The sequence below is a fragment of the Mustela putorius genome, unplaced genomic scaffold (assembly GCF_011764305.1).
Source record: "Mustela putorius furo isolate JIRA1106 unplaced genomic scaffold, ASM1176430v1.1 tig00003923_pilon_pilon_pilon, whole genome shotgun sequence".
NCBI classification, from domain to species: Eukaryota; Metazoa; Chordata; class Mammalia; order Carnivora; family Mustelidae; genus Mustela; species Mustela putorius.
In genome coordinates, this window is record NW_025422068.1 from 12,173,494 (window position 1) to 12,186,194 (window position 12,701).

Consider the following 12,701-nt stretch of genomic DNA (forward strand, 5'->3'; position numbering starts at 1 on the left):
TCTACATATAGCTGTCCAGTTTTCCCAACACCATTTATTGAAGAGACTGTCTTTTTTCCACTGTATATTTTTTCCTGCTTTGTCGAAGATTAATTGCCCATGGAGTTGAGGGTCTAATCTGGGCTCTACTCTGTTCCACTGGTCTATGTGTCTGTTTTTATACCAGTACCATGCTGTTTTAGTGATCACAGCTTTGTAGTAAAGCTTGAAATCAGGTAGCGTGATGCCCCCCGTTTTATTTTTGTTTTTCAGCATTTCCTTAGTGATTCAGGGTCTCTCCTGATTCCAATTTTTTAAAATTTATTTATTTTCAGCATAACAGTATCATTATTTTTCACCACACCCACTGCTCCATGCAATCTGTGCCCTCTATAATACCCACCACCTGGTACCCCGACCTCCCACCCTCCTGCCACTTCAACCCTTCAGATTGTTTTTCAGAGTCCATAGTCTCTCATGATTCACCTCCCCTTCCAATTTACTCCAACCCCCTTCTCTCTAACTCTCCATGTCCTCCATGCTTTTTGTTATGCTCCACAAATAAGTGAAACCATATGATAATTGACTCTGTCTGCTTGACTGATTTCACTCAGCATAATCTCTTCCAGTCCTGTCCATGTTGCTACAAAATTTGGGTATTCGTCCTTTCTGATGGAGGCATAATACTCCATTGTGATTATGGACCACATCTTCCTTATCCATTCATCTGTTGAAGGGCATCTTGGTTCTTTCTAAAGTTTGGCGACCATGGCCATTGCTGCTATAAACATTGGGGTATAAACACCATTTTGAGTTTATCTTTGTTTACAGTATAAGAAATTGGTCGAGTTTCATTCTACATATAGCTGTCCAGTTTCCCCAGCACCATATATTGAAGAGACTGTCTTTTTTCTACTGTATATTTTTTCCTGTTTTGTCAAAGATTATTTGACCATAGAGTTGAGGGTCCATATCTGGGCTCTCTACTCTGTTCCACTGGTCTATGTGTCTGTTTTTATGCCCGTACCATGCTGTCTTGGCGATCACAGCTTTGTATAAAGCTTGAAATCAGGTAACGTGATGCCCCCCATTTTATATTTGTTTTTCAACATTTCTTTAGCGATTTGGGGTCTCTTCTGATTCCATACAAATTTTTGGATTCTTTGCTCCAGCTCTTTGAAGAATACCGGTGTAATTTTGATCGGAATGGCATTAAACTATAGATTGCTCTAGGCAGTATAGACATTTTAACAATGTTTATTCTTCTGAACCAGGAGCATGGAATGGTCTTCCATCTTTTTGTGTCTTCTTCAATTTCTTTCATGAGTGTTCTGTAGTTCCTCGGGTACAGATCCTTTACCTCTTTGGTTAGGTTTATTCCCAAATATCTTATGTTTCTTGGTGCCATAATAAATGGAATCAATTCTCTAATTGCCCTTTCTGTATTTTCGTTGTTAGTGTATAAGAAATCCACTGAGTTCTAGTAGTTTGGGGGTGGAGTCTTTTGCGTTTTCCATATAAAGAATCATGTCATCTGCGAAGAGAGAGAGTTTGACTTCTTCATTGCCAATTTGGATACCTTTTATTTCTCTTTGTTGTCTGATTGCTGTTGCTAGGACTTCTAATACTATGTTGAACAAGAGTGGTGAAAGTGGGCAACCTTGTCTTGTTCCTGATCTCAACGGGAAGGCTGCAAGCTTTTTCTCCAGTTTTTTATGGTGTAGAGACAGATATTTGCTGTGGGTCTTTCATAGATAGATTTGATGAGGTTCAGAAATGTTCCCTCTAGCCCTGTACTTTGAAGCGTTTTAATCAGGAACGGATGCTGGATTTTGTCAAATGCTTTTTCTGCATCAATTGAGAGGACCATGTGGTTCTTCTCTCTTCTCATATTGATTTGTTATGTCACATTGGTTGATTTGCAAATGTTGAACTATCCTTGTAGCCAAGGAATGAATCCCACCCGATCAGTGTGGATAATCTTTTTAACGTGCTGTTGGATCCTGTTTGCTAGGATCTTGTTGAGAATCTTTGCATCCATATTCATCAGTGATATTGGTCTAAAATTCTCCTTTTTGGTAGGGTCTTTGCCTGGTTTGGGGATCAGGGTAATGCTGGCTTCATAGAAAGAGTCTGGAAGTTTTCCTTCTGCTTCATTTTTTTGAAACAGCTTCAGAAGAATAGGTGTTATTTCTTCTTTGAAGGTTTGGTAGAATTCCCCAGGGAATCCGTCAGGTCCTGGGCTCTTGTTTTTTGGGAGGTTTTTGAACACTGCTTCAATCTCGTTATTAGATATCAGTCTATTCAGGTTGTCGATTTCTTCCTGGTTCAATTTTGGTAGTTTATATTTTTCCAGGAATGCATCCATTTTATCTAGGTTGCTTAGTTGGAATGTAACTGTTGATAATAACTTCTGATGATTGTTTCTACTTCCTTGGTTTTTGTTGTGATCTCTCCCTTTTCATTCATAATTTTATGAATTTGGGCTTTCTCTCTTTTCTTATGGTTTAGTGTGGCCAATGGTTTATTGATCTTATTGATTCTTTCAAAAACCCACTTCTAATATCATTGACATGTTCTACTGTGTCACTGGTTTCTACCTTATTGATCTCAGCTCTAATCTTGATGATTTCCCTTCTTATGTGTGGAGTTGGTTTTATTTATTTTTGGGTCTCCAGTTCTTTAAGGTGTAGAGACAGCTGGTGCGTTCTGGATTTTTCAATTTTTTTGAGGGAGGCTTGGATGGCTATATATTTCCCGCATAGGACCACTTTTGCTGTATCCCATAGGTTTTGGACCGAACTGTCTTCATTCTCTTTGGTTTCCATGAGTTGTTTCATTTCTTCTTTGATCTCCTGGTTGATCCAAGCATTCTTTTTTTTAAAATTTAAATTTATTTATTTCAGCTTAACAGTATTCATTATTTTTTTAAGGAGTTAATTTTATTTAAAGATAGCGGTGGTAGTTCTACATGATCATATGGTAAATAATAGTACTGATAGTTTTTTTGGAAATAGATAGCAAATTGTAATATTGGATAGGATATTAATAATAAACGATAAATTTTTTTAAATCTCTCTTGGCAGTGGTGAAATTCTTTTTTATTTTAATTTTTAAATTTTTTATTTTTCATAAACATATAATTTTATCCCCAGGGGTACAGGTTTGTGAATCACCTGGTTTACACACTTCACAGTATTCATTATTTTTTCACCACACCCTGTGCTCCCTGTAATCCGTGCCCTCTATAATACCCACCACCTGGTACCCCAACCTCCCTCCCCCCCGCCTCTTCAAACCCCTCAGATTGTTTTTCAGAGTCCATAGTCTCTCATGATTCACCTCCCCTTCCAATCTCCCCGAACTCCCTTCTCCTCTCCAACTCCCCATGTCCTCCATGATATTTGTTATGTGAAACCATATGATAATTGACTCTCTCTGCTTGGCTTATTTCACTCAGCATAATCTCTTCCAGTCCCGTCCATGTTACTACAAAATTTGGGTATTCGTCCTTTTTGATGGAGGCATAATACTCCATAGTGTATATTGACTGCATTTTCCTTATCCATTCGTCCGTTGAAGGGCATCTTGGTTCTTTCCATAGTTTGGCGACCGTGGCCATTGCTGCTATAAACATTGGGGGTACAGATGGCCCTTCTTTTCACTACATCTGTGTCTTTGGTGTAAATACCCAGGAGTGCAATTGCAGGGTCATAGGGAAGTTCTATTATTAATTCCTTTTTTTCCCATTTATTTATTTTCAGGATAACAGTATCATTTTTTTCACCACACTCAGTGCTCCATGCAATCCGTGCCCTCTATAATACCCACCACCTGGTACCCCGACCTCCCACATCCCCGCTACTTCACACCCCTCAAATTGTTTTTCAGAGTCCATAGTCTCTCATGATTCACCCCCCCTTCCAATTTACCCCAACCTCCTTCTCTCTAACTCCCCATGTCCTCCATGTGTTTTTTTATGCTCCACAAATAAGTGAAACCATATGATAATTGACTCTTATCTGCCTGACTTATTTCACTCAGCATAATCTCTCCAGTCCTGTCCATGTTGCTACAAAAGTTGGGTATTCGTCCTTTCTGATGGAGGCAAATACTCCATAGTGTATATGGACCACATCTTCCTTATCCATTCATCCGTTAAAAGGCATCTTGGTTCTTTACGCAGTTTGGCGACCATGGCCATTGCTGCTATAAACATTGGGGTACAGATGGCCCTTCTTTTCATGACACTGTATCTTTGGGGTAAATACCCAGGAGTGCAATTGCAGGGTCATAGGGAAGTTCTATTTTTAATTTCTTGAGGAATCTCCACACTGTTCTCCAAAGAGGCTGCACCAACTTGCATTCCCACCAACAGTGGAAGAGGGTTACCCTTTCTCCACATCCCCTCCAACACATGTTGTTTCCTGTCTTGTTAATTTTGGCCATTCTAACTGGTGTAAGGTGACATCTCAATGTGGTTTTAATTTGAATCTCCCTGATGGCTAGTGATGATGAACATTTTTTTCATGTGTCTGATAACCATTTGTATGTCTTTATTGGAGAAGTGTCTGTTCATATCTTCTGCCCATTTTTTTGATGTGTTTGCCTGAACAAACAGGTATTTTAATAGAAACTTGAGGTGCCTGGTGATTCAGTCAGTTAAGCATCTGCCTTTAGCTCAGGTCATGATCTCAGGGTCTTGGAAATGAGCCCCATATCTTATCTTGGGTTCCCTTCTTAGCAGAGAGTCTGCTTCTCCTCCCTCTCCTTCTACCCCTCTCTCCCTACCTTATGCACTCTCTCTCTCTCTCAAATAAGTAAATAAATAAAGTCTTTTAAAAAATAGAACCTTGAAAGCAAAAGAAGAAGAAAGAAGAAGATGAACATCATTTCATGAAGTGTTTCTGGTGTACGCTATGTGCACTCTGCTGTTGTGTTTTGGCTGCTGTTTCCCTCAGGTCAGTCCTCTGCAGAGTTTCTCCTCACCTTCAATGGGAAGTGCTTGGACCTTGGCCAGTGTGTAGCAAGTTTTAACTAGCTATGCTTTGGTGTACTCATTAAAAGAGACACGATCCTATTTCCACTAGAGCTGAAGCTTTGCAACACTGTATGGTCTGTAGACTTGGGTGTGTGCATGGGGTTTGTGCTGGTCTTCTTGGGGAGGGACTTGTTTCTCTGGTTCTCAAGCATACTTGTCCTAGTAAAGAAGCTCAGCAGAGTGTAGATGGTTGGGGATTGGTGAGGACAGCTCAGGCCTCCCTGTGGGTGCTGTGCTGCTCAACCAGTCAGGCAGTGCTGTTGGGTGGGGAGATAAATGGTACCTGCCCTTTACCTTGTTCCTGGAAGGGGGAGTTCACACCTGCCATTGTCGGAGAAGTCCTCACAGCGGAGCAAAGAGTCTCCCTTCCTGTGTCCCAGGTTCCCTCAGATTCTGCCTTCACCCTATCTATATTGAGGCCATCTGCCCACCACACACCCCAGCATACCTGTGTTTTATATCAGGCACACTGGCTGAGTTTCAAAACTCCAAACTTTAGGGACTGGGAAAGGTGTGAACACTTGCTCATTCTCTGGGGGAGGGTCTCACCACGCTAGGGCTGGTGCTGGTTTGTCCCAGGAAGGAAGTTGCATGAATATGCAGGAGGTTGGAGTCTAGAGTACAGCAAAAAGCTGGTGTCCAGGTTAGTTGCCTTCAACAAGTGTCTCTGGTCCCTATGCTAAGGAGCTGGGCAGCATATTGGCATCTGGGCTTTTTTGTCCCTTGAGAGGTGGTGCCCCCCTCCCAGATGCACTCCAAGGAGGGGAAACGTTCATCCCCATGTGTCTTAGGCATCCTCAGATTGCTGCATCTGCTCTTGGGTCTTTGTTCTTCATAGCAGCATCTTTACACCCACTGGGCTCCACACTGGCCATGGTGCAGGCTTCTGAAAAATCAATCTTTCATCTCTGATGGTTGTAAAACTATCATGATAATTAGCCTCTCTCATTTTCTAGTGAATGGGTTTGGAAAAGTGTTTTTCTTGTGTGATCCCCGTGCACCGCTTGCTCTACTGCTCTCTTACTCTCTCTCCCTCCCTCTTCTCTGGGACCAAGGCTCCCTCCCTTCCCTCAGCACCCATGATTCTTTTCTCCCTCAAATCATTTCTCCACACCTCCTACCTTCCATGATATGGCCTCTTTGCTCCCTCTAGTTTGTAGTTTTGTTTCTCATCCTCAGATTGATTTCTTGGGTGTTCAAAATGTCTTGATATTTTTCTAGCTGTGTGTGAGGGACAAGGCAAGCATAGGGTTCCCCCACCAGCCTGCCATGTTAGCTCCTACCCTCTGCCTAATCTTAATGACCATATTTCGACTCAGAAAAGAGACTTGAACTTGGGGACTAAAGCTCCAGAGCAGTTAGCTCTGTTGGAATAATACATCTGATACTAGACTAAATTCTGTCTTATAATGCCTTTCCTGGGGTAGGAAAGGGGGAAGGACATGGGTCAAAGTCACACAGCTCATGAAAACCAGAAATAGAAACCAAGTCTATATTCTGTATACTGTTGTCACCAACATCAATATAAACGCTCCCGTTTCACCCCTTAATAACTAATTTAATATGTCTGAAATGACATTATATTCCTAAATGAAATTTCCATTTGAATGAGTCACAAAGACATGGGAAGCCTGTCCTTATACCCATGAGCCAATAGGCACAGCTTTGGAAGCAACCTGCCAGAAATAGTCTCATGAGTTGTCTGTTTTCAGCTGCCTTCTCTTGTTTTATTCTTCCTTTAGGTCTGAAAATCTTTCTTAACTCTTCTCCATCCTAGCTACTGTCTTTAAACCAAATAAAAGAATGAGGTCTATGCCCTAGGGGTTCGCAAGCATATATCTGGGACTTCCACGGGTTTCCAATTTTATTTTGAAAAATATAGTAAAAGAAAACCAAAATAAAACACAACCAGCATTACCGTTTGTCATCACCATAAAATGACTGGAAGCTATTTGTTACACTTTACTGAAGTAGGCCAGTCTTGCCTGCTGGTGGAGGCATATTCTGTCACAGGTTGGTGGGATGCATCAGGCAGCTACATCCAGAAAGAGCCCAAGTCTTTTTTCTGGGTCTCACAGAGAAAGCAGGATGGAAGGAGGGTCCTGAATGATCTTTTTTTTTTCTCCTGCATCCCCATTTTCCCTAATTTCCATTGTTCTGTCTCTTTTTATAAAGCCTCCACTCGTTTTTTAAAAATTTTTTAAATTATTTTTTAGTTTTTTTAAAATTTATTTTTAATTTTCAGCATAACAGTATTCATTATTTTTGCACCACACCCAGTGCTCCATGCAATCCGTGCCCTCTATAATACCCACCACCTGGTTCCCCGACCTCCCACCCCCCGCCCCTTCAAAACCCTCAGATTGTTTTTCAGAGTCCATAGTCTCTCATGGTTCACCTCCCCTTCCAATATCCCCAACTCCCTTATCCTCTCTAACTCCCCATGTCTTCCATGCTATTTGTTATGCTCCACAAATAAGTGAAACCACATGACAATTGACTCTCTCTGCTTGACTTATTTCACTCAGCATAATCTCTTCCAGTCCCATCCATGTTGCTACAAGATTTGGGTATTCATCCTTTCTGATAGAGGCATAATACTCTATAGTGTATATGGACCACATCTTCCTTATCCATTCCTCCGTTGAAGGGCATCTTGGTTCTTTCCACCATTTGGCGACCGTGGCCATGGCTGCTATAAACATTGGGGTACATATGGCCCTTCTTTTCACGACACCTGTATCTTTGGGGCAAATACCCAGGAATGCAATGGCAGGTTGATAGGGAAGTTCTATTTTTAATTTCTTGAGGAATCTCCACACTGTTCTCCAAAGAGGCTGCACCAACTTGCATTCCCACCAACAGTGGAAGAGGGCTCCCCTTTCTCCACATCCTCTCCAACACATGTTGTTTCCTGTCTTGTTAATTTTGGTCATTCTAACTGGTGTAGGGTGACATCTCAATGTAGTTTTAATTTGAATCTCCCTGATGGCTAGTGATGATGAACATTTTTTTCACGTGTCTGATAGCCATTTGTGTGTCTTTATTGGAGAAGTGTCTGTACATATCTTCTGCCCATTTTTTGATATTATTGTCTGTTTTGTGTGTGTTGAGTTTGAGGAGTTCATTATAGATCCTGGATATCAACCTTTTGTCTGTACTGTCATTTGCAAATATCTTCTCCCATTCCGTGGGTTGCCTCTTTGTTTTCTTGACTGTTTCCTTGGCTGTGCCGAAGCTTTTGATTTTGATGAAGTCCCAAAAGTTCATCTTCGCTTTTGTTTCCTTTGCCTTTGGAACATATCTTGAAAGAAGTTGCTGTGGCTGATATCGAAGAGATCACTGCGTATGTTTTTCTCTAGGATTCTGATGGATTCCTGTCTCACATTGAGGTCTTTTATCCATTTTGAGTTTATCTTTGTGTACGCTGTAAGAGAATGGTTGAGTTTCATTCTTCTACTATAGCTGTCCAGTTTTCCCAGCACCATTTATTGAAAAGACTGTCTTTTTTCCACTGTATATTTTTTCCTGTTTTGTCAAAGATTATTTGACCATCGAGTTGAGGGTCCATATCTGGGCTCTCTACTCTGTTCCACTGGTCTATGTGTCTGTTTTTATGCTAGTACCATGCTGTCTTAGTGATCACAGCTCTCACCACTCTTGTTCAACATAGTATTAGAAGTCCTTGCAACAGCAATCAGACAACAAAGAGAAATAAAAGGTATCCAAATTGGTAATGAAGAAGTCAAACTCTCTCTCTTTGCAGATGACATGATTCTTTATATGGACAACCCACCCTCAAACTACTAGAACTCATACAGCAATTCAGCAATGTGGCAGGATACAAAGTCAATGTACAGAAATCAGTGGCTTTTTTATACACTAATAATGAAAATACAGAAAGGGAAATTAGAGAATCGATTCCATTTATTATAGCACCAAGAACCATAAGATACCTGGGAATAAACCTAACAAAAGAGGTAAAGAATCTGTACTCGAGGAACTACAGAACACTCATGAAAGAAATGGAAGAAGACACAAAAAGAAGGAAGACGATTCCATGCTCTTGGATAAGAAGAATAAACATTGTTAAAATGTCTATACTGCCTAGACCAATCTATACTTTTAATGCTATTCCGATCTAAATTCCACCAGTATTCTTCAAAGAGCTGGAGCAAATAATCCAAACATTTGTTCAGAATCAGAAGAGACCCCAAGTCGCTGAGGAAATGTTGAAAAACAAAAATAAAATTGGGGGCATCATGTTACCTGATTTCAAGCTTTTCTTGAAGCCTCCACTCTTGTGTCTACTCTACCATCTTCCCATTTCCCAGGGAAACTCAACCCCACTGCATCCCAAGGGACACAGAGCCTCATCATTTGTTTCTTTCTGGGGTCTCCCCAGTACCATCACTTTGGGCTCTGGCCAGCTGCTAATGGAGGCTGATTTCTGTCCAGGGTTTCTGGTTCTTATGAATAGAAGGATGAGCAGGGAGATAGGTAAACAGATCTAGTTCAGACTCAATAGTGGGAGGTTATTTCACTCACTACTCAGAAGGTAAAGGTCAGTATTAATATTCTTCCCAAGACAATGTAATTCATTTTTATCAAGAAAGTGTGTCTTCCTGTCAATATGACTTTGACTCTGCTCCACTGCACATGGCCATAATAACCTTGGCTTGATGTGTAAGGGATACTTGTTAGTCTGGCTCGCTTACCACACTCATTGGAAATGATGTAATCAGTGGAAAATTAATTATTTCTCATGCTGTTTTGTAGACAAGGGGCAGGAAGTCATCAACTACTTTCATCTAGGTATATATTACTTATTTTACTATCTTAAAGATAAGAAAATTGTGACTCATGGAGAAAAGTAACTAGTAAATTGCAAAACCAAAACATTTCTCTTCTGCCAATAAGCCCAGTGCTCTTTGCACCTCTACGCCATTGTGAGAAGAACCAACATAAACTGTTGGTTTATGAGGAGGGTGTGAATACTGGTCTTTTGATTCTTCCATAAACTGGTGTTCTTTTGCTCAGTCCCTTAAGCAAACTATATTCTTCTTCACCAATGAGCCTTTTTTGCTCATGATTTTTGCCCTCTCCAGGGAACCATCTGATCTCCTTTCCTTTGTCTTGTCCCTTCTCACCTCTCAGAGAGGTCTCCCTCCCTCAACCTTATTCTTTCCTACCTCAGCCACCCGTTTTGTTTCCATTACAACTCTTCAATTTGCAATTATCTTTATTTGTCTGTTTACTTGTATTTTTAAAACTTTTCCTTGTTTGGTTGTAGTTGTTATCAGCTTAAAAATCTTAGGGAAGGCAAGGAACTCCTCTCTCTCATTAACTTTGCAACCCCACTACCCAGTGCTTAACATAAAGTCAGTAACACTTATTTGTGGAATAAATGAGGACATTTAGGTCTTTATTTTCAGAGAAAGGATGGGGGGAAAGGAGCAGTCATTTCCATTGAGTGTTTTTTGTGTGTCTGCCACTGTGTGAGTCAACATCTGTGTGAAGTAGCATTGCTCTTCTTTTGTTTTGATGGAGATGGTGAGAATCTCATTAAACCAGGTTACAGAGCTAATAAATAACTGGTGTAGCCAGGTGTCAAGCCAGGCCTGTCTGTCAGTTTTTGTTTTCCCTCACCAGTCCAGTGGATGTCCACAAAGTAGATCATACAAACAAACTGGTTTTGTAATATTGGCTACAAGAATTCTTCAAATATGCCTTGTATTTAGAGCATGGTGGTTTAGGGAAATGACCATACTGAAAACTGTCTGATGTGATTATTGATTTAGTGCTAAACATGTCGCCTACCTCAAAGGAAGCCCAGGGAAACTGTCAGTGACTGAATTAATTGACAATAATGGCCTAATTTCCTTAAGCTAAATTTATAATAGTATATGCATTGTACAAAGAATATCTCAATCTTTATAATTTCAGGTGAGGAAGTCAAGACTCAGAGAACAAGTAACTAGTTGTTTAAGCTTAATCCCTCAGTAGGTAGCAGAGGTGCACTCTGAGGCCCGGCTTCATCTTAGCCCTGGCCCTATATAACTTTGGTATTCCCCTAGGTGTGGTGTCACTGGTGTAAGCTCAGAGTGGCAGCAGTGGGAGCCATCATTTTTTAAGCCCTTACAACATGATAGGTACATACTAAATGTCTGCCCGAGTGATCTCTTCTAACCATCAGAACAACTCTAAAGAAGTAGGTGGCATTGTATTTTTCCATTTGGCAGATGGGGAACCCAAGACTCAGAGGGTCATTATCTGGCACAGGGCAAGGACTGTAGGCAGGATTGTCTTTCAGAGCACTGCCATACTCACTGAGTGCTGTGTGCAGGTCAGGAATACTGGAAACATTATTTTTAGTTTGCTTTCACATTTCCAAGTTGGAGGGAGAAGCCAGTCAATGAAAGATCCCTGAAGTAAATACAGACAGAGAGCAGGTGAAACATGGGGGGAAGTTCTCAACTGGAATACTTAGCTAAATTTTTGGCTTGGACCTCTATTGGGGTTTCTGCTCTCGCTGCCCAACCGTGCTCACCTCCGCATCCTTATTCCAAAATGGAGTAGACCCCTCTGAGAACTCACCTCCAAGCTTTGCTGATGGTTTAGGGAAACTCAGGAGAAGCCCATTTCCCACATGGGTTTCAGATTCACACCCCAGAAAGACTGTCCGCTATCTGGGTGAGTTTCAGCTTCTTCCTGCTGAATCATCATGGGGACAGCCAGCCTTGTCTTATAAGGGGTAATACTGGCACAGTGCCTGAAACGTGCCAAGTATCCTTAATTTAAGAGAAAAATTTAGACAGTGTGATGAGACCCTGCCTCTCTTGGGTCCCTGGACTTCTTTGCTAGTCAGAAGGAGGGTTTACTTTGGGGGCACTATTTTTTTTATAATGCCTTATGAATGATCCCAGCCTTCTGGTTCTGAGAGTCCCATGCTGACTACAGAAAGGAACAAAGAGAAGGAAAGCAGGTCAACATTCCCAACCCTGTGAGGAGAGACTGGCCCCACATGAGTCATGTTGCAGTGGAAAGAATGTTGGCCCAGGTGTATTAAGGCCTGGAAGAGAGGCCTCTCTGGGGCTCAGCCTCCTCAACTGTCATGGGGGGTTATGATATCCATCTGTACACTATCTAGACCTCGGGATGGGCAAATCCGGGACCACTGTGAGTGGCTGTGCACAACCCAGTTCAGGATCTGCAACCACATCACACACGATCAACCCTTGCTTCTCATGCCATTGTTGTTACACGACATCAGAGAAAACACAGTGGGATGGGATGAGGGTTCCAGAAGGAAATGCTGGTTACAGCAACCATTTCTTCAGGTTCTGATGGTTCCATTTTACAGACGGGGAGCTCAGGCCCAGTGGGCCAGGTTAATAAATCACTTATTTTTGAGGGGCAAAAACTAGATTCAGGAAGTCTTTGGCCCTTTTGCCCAGGTGTCTGGTGCCTTCTGTGAAGGATTACTGTCGCTTAGCCTGATTCTCCTCTCGATTCTCAGTGTATCACCAGAGTGGCCCTTGGGGCTATTATTGTGTTTTTCAAGTCCTCCATCTTTGGCTGGGGAAAGCCCAGTGCACAGGACCTTTTTCTCACCCACATCCTGCTGGATGTGGTGGGCTGCCACCTCTCCTGCTGGACTCTCCCAGGTGGCTGGAGTGAA